The sequence below is a fragment of the Pan paniscus genome, chromosome 7 (assembly GCF_029289425.2).
Source record: "Pan paniscus chromosome 7, NHGRI_mPanPan1-v2.0_pri, whole genome shotgun sequence".
Lineage (NCBI taxonomy): Eukaryota > Metazoa > Chordata > Mammalia > Primates > Hominidae > Pan > Pan paniscus.
The window spans coordinates 151647303-151660652 of NC_073256.2; the positions used below are offsets into that span (position 1 = coordinate 151647303).

The window sequence follows — 13350 nt, forward strand, 5'->3', positions numbered from 1 at the left end:
TTTGTTTTTGAAGATTTGTAGCCACGTGAAGATTGTACACGAAAATGTAGCCATGTCAGTTCCATAGGCATTGATCTAACCTAACCAGACTCCTGCTTCTGGTTTCTGGGGAGTTTGGCCCCTGACCCTGCCTCCTTCTTATAAAAGCTAGAGAAGGAGCTACACACTCTCTAGGGGCCAACATCTATGTGTTTTCCATCATGCTGCTCTCTTCTGAGGAACAGGATTTCTGCTATGATTTCCATTTTCTTGGCTATGTCCTTGCTACCTGCTGAGAGATATCCCAGATGCTGACTGGCCACTAATAATAGTCTGGCTGCCTGTTTGCCATCTGTTCCTGAATTAGCAGCTGCCATTCTCTACCCACTTCCACCACATCCTGAGTTGGATCTTACTGAAATACCAATGATTGTACCAGACTATCCACAGCCAAAAACTACCTATTGTGTGACCCTACAGAGACTTTATCCAGCCTAGTAGGCTGTCGTTCTCTCAGAATCCATAGAAAAGTCTCTGCCTCTGTCCTCCTCTTTCCATCTCGACAGTGGTCAGGCACCATCTCTCTCCCGGATGACTATAATAACTGGTCTCCCTGCATTCTGTGATACCTCTTTACAATCTGTTTTCTAAACAGAAGCTGAATAAGTCACAACACCAGTTCTCTCCTGAAAGCTCTGAAGCATCTAAAATGAAATCTAAACTCCTTACCGTGGCTGAGGCTCCAAGAGCTGAGCCTCCATCTCCATATCTTTCATGTCAGTTTCTACCTGGTTCCTACATTTTAAGCCAGTGGCTCTCAAACATTTTGACGAGGATCCACAGTGAGAAAGAAATTTTGCATCATGAATTAGTCCATACATGTGTGTACTGGATATAGTGTTGTACACACACACAAATGACACACACACACCAGAAAGAAAAGTTCAATGAACTAATACCTTTCTAAGTATTTAATCTTACTAAGTATGAAGCACTCTGATATATTTAATTTGGTTCTATTTAAATCTATTCTAAATCTATTCTTTTTATTCATCAATTTCTTTCTATTCTTTTATGTTTTTATTGTTAATGCAGGTGTTGACTCACTTGACGCACTAGTGTATTACAGCTTCTGCAATTTGTCCCATACCATCCACAACACATTGCTTCAAAAATATCAAACTTGGAGCAGCAATGGCATCTTTCCAATGATAAGTTTCCACTGTGGTTTTCAGTGGGGCTCAGTTGGCATTTGGGGGTTTGATATGGTTTCGCTCTGTCCTCACCCAAATCTCTTCTTGAATTGTAACTCCTATAATTCCCACATGTCACGGGAGGGACCCAGTGGGAGGTAATTGAATCATGGGGGTGGGTCTTTCCCACACTGTTCTCATTATAGTGAATAAGTCTCATGAGATCTGATGGTTTTATAAAAGGGAGGTCCCCTGCACATGCTCTCTTTTGCCTACCACCATGTAAAATGTGGCTTTGCTCCTCCTTGCCTTCTGCCATGATTGTGAAGCCTCCCCAACCACGTGGAACTGTGAGTCAATTAAACCTCTTTCCTTTATAAATTACCCAGTCTCAGGCATGCCTTTATGAGCAGCATGAGAACAGACTAATACAGGGTGGAACAATTTTTTATTGTAAGTAACTGCCTAATTCATTTTGGGATATATGGTATCTTTAGCCCCAAATCCACCCAATGCCAGTAATGTCACTAATCATTGTGACTATGAAAAAATGCTTCCATACATTTCCCAATGTTCCTGCTCCAATTGAGAACCATTAGAACTAATGCTTCACCCTCAAGATTTTTGCGTAGATTGCTGTTCTTTTTACTCCACTCTCACCTTTCAAATTCAAAGCCGCAGAGAGACCTTCTCTGACCACCTAATCTAAATTTGCCAGTGCCCATAAACTCTGTAATAATACCATGTTTTAATTATGTCATAAAAGTTTTGATTACCTGAAATTATTTCATCCATTAATTGACTTATGATCTCTCCATGCCCCCTCTCCTTTGGAGAGTTTAGGAAAACTCTCCAAGTGTGGGAAATTTGCTTGCCTTGCTTTCTGGTCTGCCCCCAATATCTAAAAGATCCTGACCCATAGTGGGTGCTTTATGAATAAGTGAATAAAACTCCTTGAATCCTGGTATGACTGAAGGCCCCATTTACTTGTTTCACTTTGTCAATCTTCTTCACTCCATTTATAGTTTATATATGTGAGCCATACCAACCATGAACCTTGTTTTTTTCAGACAGAAGTAGTTCCATACTTTTGCTCTGACATCTCTAAGAGCAACCCCTTCCCCCACATTCCTAAAAACCTCTTGATTGTTTGGGGATGCTGTCCCTGAATTTATCCAGCACTATGATGTAAGGGAATGAGCATAAACAGAGGAGGCAGACAGACACGGACATAGCTTCAGTCTTGAGTTGGGGCTCACCAACTGAGCAATATTGCATAGATTTCTAAGTTTCTGGTTTATCCTCTGAAACAATGAACTTTAACAGCCAGGTCTCAAGATGATTATAAAGGTTAATCAAGACAATATATGCAGAATATAGTAGTACTTAATAAGTGATCATTCTTTCCCCAATCCCCTCCCAAGGGTTTACCTACTCACTGTCTGAATGTCCACATTCCTGTCCAAGAGAAAATGTTTATTTTTAGAACTCTTTTTTTAACACTTTCTTAAATAACCCATTCAATAGTTAAATTAGGAACTCATGTGAAGTAAGCCATGTGTGGAAGCCAAAGGACAGGGCAGTTTAAGCTTGTTTACCTTTAGAACCTGCAAAGCTAAGAGCTGCCATAATGATCAGCAATACACAGTTGCAGTTGGGGTCCTACAGTTTTGCTTAATAATTTATCTTTACTAAATGATTTCATGAATTCTCCTAGTCATATATTTGTAGCTTTCTTTTCTTTTCATTTGCTGTATAAAGGTCAGAACCTTGTTTATACTTTAATTCTGCTCATTCTAACAGTTTTATGTAGCAAACATCCTCAATTCTGCACACAAATAGAGACATCGTGGTGCAATAGATTTTAACAAGGGATCTGAATTTTGGGAAAATCTTTGTGACTAACTGACAATATGACATTGAACAAGTCTGAATTTTTCTGACTCCCAGTCAGCTCACCTGTCAAATGAAACTTATAGAACCTAACTAACCAGCTCATGAGACTGTTGGGTGGAAAAGTGAAATAATATATGTGTTAGCTCTGTGTGAATTATTAAGTACAGTAGTCAACAAGTACTTGTAGAATAGATAATTTTTTTAAATGAGTAAGTAAATTACCATGTAACCATGTGTCTTCCCTGATAAAGTATTTTAAGTGGTCAGCTTGGCCTTTGGGAGAAAATCTAAACTCAGTAGAACCATGCCAGTTGGTCCCTCTCTGTTCATCTGTGATCCCTGAAATTCTGTGACTGTGCCCTGCAGCCATGCTGCACTTTCTCACTCTGATCCATCCTGTTTCCATACTTTAGCATATGTTTTTCCTTTGGAAAGCTCCTCCTCTCCCAGGGCCTCCCTGGATTTTCCCCATCTGAAGGCTTCTCCAAGTGATATGGTTTGGCTGCATCCCTACCCAAATCTCATCTTGAATTGTAACTCCCACAATTCTCACATGTCATGGGAAGAACCTGGTGGGGGCTGATTGAATCATGGGGGCAGGCCTTTCTTGTGCTGTTCTCATGATAGTGAATGAGTCTCATGAGATCTGATGGTTTTAAAAATGAGAGTTCCCTGCACAAGCTCTTTTTGCCTGCCCGCCACCCACATAAGACATGACTTGCTCCTCCTTGCCTTCTGCCATGATTGTGAGGCCTCCCCAGCCACGAGGAACTGTGAGTCCAATTAAATATCTTTCTTTTGTAAATGGCCTACTCTTAGGTATGTCTTTATCAGAAGCATGAAAACTGACTAACACTGTAAATTGGTGCCAGTAGAGTCGGGTGTTGCTGAAAAGATACCCAAAAATGTGGAAGTGACTTTGAACTGGGTAACAGGCAGAGGTTATAACAGTTTGGAGGAATCAGAAGAAAACAGGAAAAGGTGGGAATGTTTGGAACTTCCTAGAAACTTGCTGAATGGCTTTGCCCAAAATGCTGATAGCAATATGAACAATAAAGTGCAGGCTGAGGTGGTCTCAGATGGAGATGAGGAACTTGTTGGGAACTGGAGCAAAGTGACTCTTGTTATGTTTTAGCAAAGAGACTGGTGGCATTTTGCCCCTGCCCTAGGGATTTGTGGAACTTTGAACTTGAGAGAGATGATTTAGGGTATTTGGCAGAAGAAATTTCTAAGCAGCAAAGCATTCAAGAAGTGACCTGGGTGCTGTTAAAGACAGTCAGTTTTGTAAGGGAAGCAGAGCATAAAAGATCAGAAAATTTGCAGCCTGACAATGCCGTAGAAAAGAAAATCCCATTTTCTGAGGAGAAATTCAAGCTGGCTGCAGAAATTTTCCTAAGTAACAACCGAATGTTAATGCCTAAGACAATGGGGAAAATATCTCCAGGGCATGTTAGAGGTCAAGGCAGCCCCTCCCATCATAGGCCCAGAGGCCTAGGAGGAAAACATGGTTTCATGGGTCAGGCTCAGGGTCCCTGTGCTGTGTGCAGCCTAGGGACTTGGTGCCCTGTGTCCCAGCCACTCCAGCCATGGCTGAAAGGGGTCAATGTACAGCTCCAGCTGGGGCCTCAAAGAGTGCAAGCCCCAAGCCTTGGCAGCTTCCACATGGTGTTGAGCCTGTGAGTGCACAGAAGTCAAGAATTGGGGTTTGGGAACTTCCACCTAGATTTCAGAAAGTTAATGGAAATGCCTGGATGCCCAGGCAGAAGTTTGCTGCAGGGGTGGGACCTTCATGGAGAACCTCTCCTAGGACAGTGCAGAAAGGAAGTGTGGGGTCAGAGCTCCCACACGGAGTCCCTACTAGGGCACCACCTAGTGGAGCTGTGAGAAAAGGGCCACTGTCCTCCAGACTCCAGAATGGTAGATCCACTGACGACTTGCAACATGTGCCTAGAAAAGCTACAGACAATCAACACTAGCCTGTGAAAGCTGCTAGGAATGAGGCTGTACCGTGCAGAGCCACTGGGGTGGAGCTGCCCAAGACCATGGGAACCCACCTTTTGCATCAGCGTGACCCAGATGCGAGACATGGAGTCAAAGGAGGTCATTTTGGAGCTTTAAGATTTGACTGCCCTGCTGGATATTGGACTTGCATGGGGCCTGTAGCCCCTTTGTTTTGGCCAATTTCTCCCACTTGGAATGGCTGTATTTACTCAGTGCCTATACCCCCATTGTATCTGGGAAGTAACTAACTTGTTTTTGATTTTACAGGCTCATAGGCAGAAGGCACTTGCCTTGTCTCAGATGAAACATTGGACTGTGGACTTTTGGGTTAATGCTGAAATTAGTTAAGACTTTGGGGGACTGTTGGAAAGGCATGATTGGATTTGAAATGTGAGGACATGAGACTTAGGAGGGGCCAGCAATGGAATGATATGGTTTGGCTGTGTCCCCACCCAAATCTCATCTTAAGTGGTAACTCTAACAATTCCCACATGTCATGGGAGGAACCTGGTGGGAGGTGATTGAATTATGGGGTCAGGTCTTTTCTGAGCTGTTCTCATGACAGTGAATCAGTCTCATGAGGTCTGATGGTTGTAAAAACAGGAGTTGCCTGCACAAGCTCTTTTTGCTTGCTGCCATCCACTTAAGATGTGACTTGCTCCTCCTTGCCTTCCTCTATGATTGTGAGGCATCCCCAGCCACATAGAATTGTGAGTCCAATTAAACCTCTTTCTTTTGTAAATTGCCCAGTCTCAGGTATGTCTTTATCAGCACTATGAAAACGGACTCATACACCAAATGTGAGCCTCTTCTCCTGTGCACTCATATTACCTTAATGACAGTACTTACCACGCTGCAATTTTTGACTAAAAAATGATCTTCTTGGCATTATATTTTTGACTCCTAAGTGACACTGGGTTGCTATGGATTGGTCAGCTTCTAGAATATTGTATCTAATGCCAGTGAATGGTGATACAATTTTTATTTCTCCATATAAATGGGACAGGTCAGTGCACATGGAGCTGGTATGTATCCCTGTGTTCTTGATTTATTCCACACAAATAAAGAGATAAGTATAGTCCAAAAATTGCTGCCCTAACCTTGAGAAGACCTGGAACTAGGTGGAACTAAAAAATGAAGCAAACTCTTAGAAAAAGTGAAGTGGTCTCCAAATTACTCTGCTCATGCCTCCTATCAGTAAAAAATTATTTAGCAGGTACCCCAATATACACTTGTTTATTAACTAAATACTTATATTTATAGACTAATGTTTATACATGCATATTCTAAGCTATATATCTATGTAAATTAAATGCCAATGTGTTATATATTTTGTGAAACATGTATGAAAATAGAAAATAGAAATTACTTGAAGATAACAGTATCAATCCATTTCTTAAATATCAAAAAAAAACTTGATTCTGTTTTTCTTTTAGATAAAAAATAGCCAACTTCTGGCGAAACTATGCAGAACAAACATGTGCTTTTATTCCATTTCCTCATAAAGCCCCTGCTAAGTTACTAATTATCAGCAAAGAAATACAAATATATAAATCCACCCAGATATAGAGAATGAAAAGGAGATAGCACACATTTTTAAAAAGCAAACACAGTTTCAAATATGTAAATCAAAACTGTGGTTCACTACTAAACTAGCAGATTACAGAAAAAAAAATCTGGATTTTTGTAGGTTGGAACACAACAAGAATTAAGCATTTTTGAGCTGCAGAATCCTGCAAAGGCTCAGGAATTAGAAATGCCAAATAGTTCTGAAGGCAGCCTCTAAGCAGTGGAGCTAAAAGCAGGAAGACTGGGTGAAAGTCAAACAAGAAGCAATAAATCACCCATACCTATGATTCTACACCTCCCTCCCTGCTCCTTTGCCGTGTATATAATCAATAAAATATTAGTATCCATAATTTGGAGAGAATTCCTACAAATTCTTAAGAAACTCAATAGAAAAAAAAGACAAGAGGCAAGAATGGGCCTTTCACATAAGAGGAAACATAAATGATGAATATCCTCACTTCACTGGCAATCAAAAAAGTGCAAATCAAGAATAGAATGAGATAATATTTTATACCATTCATTGAGCAAAAACTAAGAAGCCTTAATATAACGAGCATTATTGAGGATATAATTTAGCAAAATTCTTATAAACAGCAAAGTGAGAGCATAATTTAGAAAACAATTTGGCATTATTGTGTGCATTAGATTGGCTATGCTAATAACTGTAAAAACCAGCTCCTAAATCTAAGTGACTTAACACAATAAAAGTCTAACATAAGAAGTTTCTAGTCTTTCATGTGAGTGCTCCTAATTAAATGGCTCTCCTCCAACTGGTGGACCTAGAGTTCCAGGCTCTGTCCATCAAATGGTTCTGCTATCTCAGAAAATTGTGCTTCTAGTTTGAAAGATCACGTGAAAGATTGTAGGGCCAGATATGCCTTGAGTTAAATTACTTCCACTCACATTACACTAACCAAAGCTCAGTCACATGATCCTATGCTATTTGCAGACAAGGCTGGAGAATGTAGTCTTCTTGTGTAACCAAAAAAATTGAGATTTGTGAGCACCTGGAAGGTCACTGGCATATCTTGTAAAGTTGAGCATAAATACACCATACATACTGGGAAATGCTCTTTTGGATATGTTGGAGTTACTACTCGGAGACCCCAGAGGGATTCTTGCACATACAAACATACAAGTATGTTGATGAAAGCATTGTTCCTAATCCAAAACCTGGAAACAACCCAAAGGACCCTGAAAAGTCCAAATACCCACCCATAAAAACTTAGCAACAATCCAAATCAACAAGTAAAGAAATAGCTGGGCACAGTGGCTCATGCCTGTAATCCCAGCACTTTGAGAGGCTGAGACCGGTGATCACCTGAGGTCAGGAGTTTGAGACCAGCCTGGTTAACATGGTGAAACCCCATCTCTACTAAAAATACAAAAAATTAGCCAGGAGTGGTGGCACACACCTGTAATGCCAGCTACTCGGGAGGCTGAGGCAGGAGAATTGCTGGAACCTGGGAGGCGGAGGTTGCAGTGAGTCGAGATGGCGCCATTGCACTCCAGCCTGGGCAATAGAGCAAGACTCTGTCTCAAAAAATAAATAAATAAAATAAAAATAAAATAAAATGAAAGAAAGAAAGGAAGAAAGAAAGAAAGGCTTATTCGCCAAGTGGAATGTTTTATAACAGCAAAATGAATGAACTATAATCATAGACAGTGAAAAAGGTGAGTCTTGTAACAGATGTTGAGTGGAAGAAAAGTGAATCGCCAAAGAGCATCTTCAAATATATTATTTTTAAATAAAACTTAAAACCTAAACAATTCTAAATCAATTTGTATAAGGGATGTATTAGTGGTTTCTAAAATTATTTTAAAGTGCATAAGAGGATGATAAATACAAAAAGGAGAGAACCTATGGGAAATTCCAACACAACCAGGAATACTCTAGTTATGAGTTGTTATGAAGGTTCATGGGTAACCATATTATTACTATAACGTTTAACTTACATATATTCTAAACTTAGGGGAAAAGTCTCTATTTGCTTAGAAGTCATGCTTATTTGCTAACTTGTTATGTTTCTATCTTTAAGTAGGGAGAAACATAAAGAGGAAGACAATAGAGTTTGGATGAGCTGCTGCCCAGAGCCCTTTGTTTCTGTCCTCAGGTAAAAATATCCTCTAGACCTGATTCCCATTGGATGGCAGCCTTGTGGACCCTGCAGAGATGTGACCGTAGAGAGCCTTCTGTCAGCTACCCCCAGTCACTAAAGGAAGGATAGAAGGATCTGTGACCTGGAAGTTTAGGACTTTGTAGAATGTAACTTTTAGGATGAAGGCTGGAAACAGTGCAAATAATATCTGGACACTGTTTCACACTCTGTTCGTTGCAAAAAAGGGGATTTAAAACCCTCCCTTTGATGTGATGAGATTTCCATTGCATTGACATTTAAAAAAAAAAAAATCAGAGTACAGCCTGGCCTAGAGAGAAAAGGAAACTCCAATATGACAGATCCTAAGACTAATGCACTTAAAGCAATAACTGGAATCATAAGTGCACTTAATACATGTTTGTTGCTATTGTAATTATATTAATATTTATTATACATACATGACATATATGTATGTGTAAGTATACATATGAAAATATGTATTTATTCAAGGCTTTCATTATATACAGACAACAGACTCTCTTCTAATCATGGGATAGGCATAAACTCTAGTCTCCTCATCATAGTACTTTCGACCCTCATTCTCTTACTGCTCTATCATGCTGTCTTCACCTTTGTCTCGAGCATCATTTCCTGATTCACAGCATCCTTTTCATGCTGATTACAACAGTTTGCATACCTTCTTCCTTTTCTCAGTTTCATTTTTTAAAATGTAAGCGTTTCTATTAGAAGAAGAAACATTCACTATCTCCATAATTTGGAGGTTAACCAGTTATTTCCTATTTCTGTATTTTTTGCCACTGTATTTGCATAGAGCTTAAAAGTAAAAACAGAACCTTGGGAGTCATTGTGTTGCGATTTGTAAAGAAAGACTTAGTTGCTGATAAGACTACTCAGCAACAACATACGGAGAGACGAAAGTAGTTAAATAGAATGTCGCCTGGTGTCCCTTCAAAGCCTATGGTCTTGCCAGCTCCTTGAGAATAATGACTGTATTGTTCACCTTCATATTTCAGGTCTCTAGAGCACAAAGTTCCTGAAATTTCCACCCAATAAATATTAAATAAATTTGTGAATTAATAAGCAAAGAATGGATCTTTAAAAAGAAATCATTTCCTTAAGTTTGATGGAAGATACAAATAGTCTATCCCAGGCTTGGGAAGAGAATAGTGTCTTACCCACCTCACTTCATGATGTTCCCCATAAGGATTAAGGAAGGGGACCCTACTTGCAGTTGAATACACCAGAAGGCATTGAATATATCATTATATGAGATACTCCAATTTGCTTTTGTATACTTGGAATTTTAGAAAGTTCCCTTTTTCCATTATTAACCTATGGAAAGGTTATTCCATTATTAACATGGCAAGGAATATTCTAATTGTGTGTTGTTTTGAAGATTCATGGGTAACCATATTATTACTACAATTTTTAATTCATATATATTCTAAACTTAGGGGGAAAATCTCTATTTGCTTAGAAGTCATACTTATTTGCTAACTTATTTTGTTTCTATCTATAAGAACAGAGAAACATGAGGAGGGAGAAAACAGAGGTAGAATGAGCTGCTACCCAGAGCCCTTTGTTTCTGTCCTCAGGTAAAAATATTTCCTGGACCTGATTCTCGTTGGATGGAAGTCTTGTGGACCCTATAGAGATTTGGCCATAGGAGTAACACTTAACCATCTGCTGTGGTGGAAAGAACACTCACTGTAGGGTCACTCTACCCTGGATTCTAATCTCAGTTCTTTATTTATCAGGTGAGTGCCTATAGATAAGTTACTTTGACTCTCAGAGCCTGAGATTCTGTATCTATACAATGGGGGAAGTAATGCCTGCCATAATGAAAAGCTTATATAAGATAATCAGGAAGTTCCTGGTTTAAGGAAGAAGCTGAATGTGTGTCATTCCCCCTAAATTTGTGCCCATTTGCTCTGGTTCAAGCTTACTATCCAACAGTGAATATGTTCTCTCGCTTTTCCAAATGATAGCCGCTCTATTAAGCACAACCATACTGTCACCATTTATGATTTACTCCAAACACAATGGACCAGGTTCCTTCAAATGTCAGTAATACGGCGTAGTTCATGATCCTTTGGTGATGACATCATAGAAGGCAAATATGACTCCACAGCAAATAAGTGAAGTGAGCCTGACAGGCTTCATCTGTATTTCTTTAGGGAGAAACAGGGCTTTAGGAATGAAGTATGGCTTCTCATTGCCCACATGATGCTTGGTCAGCAGAGGGCTAGGCCTCTCAGGTCATTCCTGTACCCTAGGGATCCATGGGGGAAAAGTGACCCTCTCCATGTACTTCTGAGGTCATGAAGGTCATTCAGCCAGTTGCAAGGAGAACTGGAGCTAGAAGCCAACCCCACTCCCACTTCCTACCGTATCTTCTTTCTACCCGCTCCTTCCCTATCCTCCCACTTGCCTATGGCAGACACTGTGCTTTTAAGGTACAGTCACTTTTAAGTCTAAAAATGAGAAGTTGTTTTTACACAGTCTTGCTATAATTAAGTCATCAGCACAACTCATGAAAACATAACCGTGCCTTTTTAATTAGTGTCTTGAATGTGAATGAATGGTTCATTATTCTTTCCCATCTCAAGCTGAGATCATTATTAAAGTCTGAAGAAATAATAAATAGCCAGACAGGGAAATTCAGAACCGCTTGGTGAGGGTCACTTTTCCCCCTGGGTCCCCAGAATACAGGAATGACCTGTGAGGCCTGGTGTCTGAACAAGCAGCATGTGGACAATGAGAAGCCAAAGAAAGCTCCTAACATTTGGGCTCGGGTCACCCTCAGAGCAAAGGCATACCATTGAAAGAATAAGGAGACTTTCTAAAAAGACTCACCTGGTTCTCCTTTGAGGTTTATTGGATTTAGATAAATAAGCAATTCTATTTAAGTCCAATATCTTGACTCTGGGCCAGAGAAGTCAGAGTTGTCTTTTATGTGTCTACTCTACAAAAATGTGTTGAGAACCTACTTTGTACCAGTTCCTGTGCTCAGTGCTGGGATCCAAGATAACTAAGATGCAGTCCTTGACTTCAAATATGAGATTCAGTTATATGTGAATAATGATTGCAGTACTCTAGGACACATCCATTCAGGAAGGCTGTTTGGCTGTTGTCCTGATATATACAAAGGTCTTGCCAAGGAGCTGATGTTTAAAAAACTAGGTCTTGAAAATTGAGTGAGTAGCTGTGCCCCTTCCTCTACAAAATGTTATATAGCAGAACTTTTTCCTACATACCTCTGCATATTTCATGACACCTGCTGGACAGAACCTGCCATATAACCATATAAAGAAATAAAGGAAGTGATTTTAATTTCAACTGCATTTATTGAGCACCTTTTTGGCAAGACACAGAGGGGGTTATAAAAGATACAGTTTCTGAGTGTCAGCCTATAATTTGTGGCCATTGTTCTCTATATAAAGAGGTCAAACTGTAATGATTACCACATTCTGTGATTAACCAAGAGATGGCCTAGTCCCAATTATAAAACTAATTTGGGAAGGAGTCTTTCCTTCCTGGCGTCTCATCTGTAAAAATGAAGAGGTCAAACACAGAGGCCTGAAGCTTCCCGTGCTGTGAGTCTATGATGTTACGATTTCTGTGAAATAAGCTTCTGCCTTTGAAACACAGTCCCTGAATGATTCTACCCTCAAGGACAGCATCGAAAACTCAGCTAAATGCTGGGGTATCTGATGGTCAAGAACAAAATCCATTATCCCAGAACATTCAAGGAGAATTGAAAAATTTCATACCAAATGTAGCCCACAGCCTTGCTTGTAATGGTAAGAAGACAGAGACAGAAGTGTGTGCAGGCCCAGGGAGCTGGGTTGTAAGTGGAGGTGCATTAGCTGAATGAAGTGATGGCAAGGAGCAGGCACCCATAAATATTCCATGACACCCAGTTGATTTATCAGAATGAGTTCCAGCCCTCATTTGTGAAACCAGCAATGAGTCTTTTGGTTGTTCTTTGGCCGCTGCCATCCACTATGCTCTGCCTATGGCTGAAGTTCTTCTGCTCCACCAAAAAAATCATCCCCAATCTACTCTCCCTTAACACTACCAAGCTACTGAAGTTTTCCAGCATTTGGCTTATGAAATATTCACACCAAGTATAGCAGGACACTTGAGAAAACGGAGGCAATGGAAATTGAGAGAGGTCATGTATGAAACAGCAACAGTGCTCAAAATGGAATGCCAGATTTTCCTAACACTTGAGTCTAGACTCTTTTCATTTAGAATGCTTCTCAACTTTGTCAAGTTATGGCACACACAAAAAATGTTAACATTTGTCTGGCACAATGGAGTTAATAGATGGGACTCCCTGAAACTGGACAAGATACACGCAGAAGTTCCCAGGTATCCCACCCCAAGGACTAAAGGAATAGCTTAGCACCTTTATGGTATTAGTCAATTTATGCCAGCTGTTGTAACAACCAAAATCTCAGTGGATTAACACAAGCAAGGTTTTTTTCTTATTTGGGTCATTGTCTAACTAGGCATTCCAAGTAGCAAGTGGTTTTCTAAATAGTGGTTCCGGGATCACAGCTCCTTCTATCTGTGGCTCTCCCATC

At 40.1% G+C, this 13350-nt stretch overlaps 1 long non-coding RNA gene across 1 annotated transcript in view; it reads left to right on the forward strand.

The window, feature by feature from the left end:
- LOC134730946 (uncharacterized) overlaps positions 1–13350 on the forward strand; it is a 121563-nt gene that overhangs the window by 84884 nt on the left and 23329 nt on the right. Inside the window, exons 2-3 of the long non-coding RNA XR_010112880.1 lie at positions 8678–8752; positions 10354–10515. This is a non-coding gene — a long non-coding RNA (uncharacterized LOC134730946). The remainder of the gene's footprint in view (positions 1–8677; positions 8753–10353; positions 10516–13350) is intronic.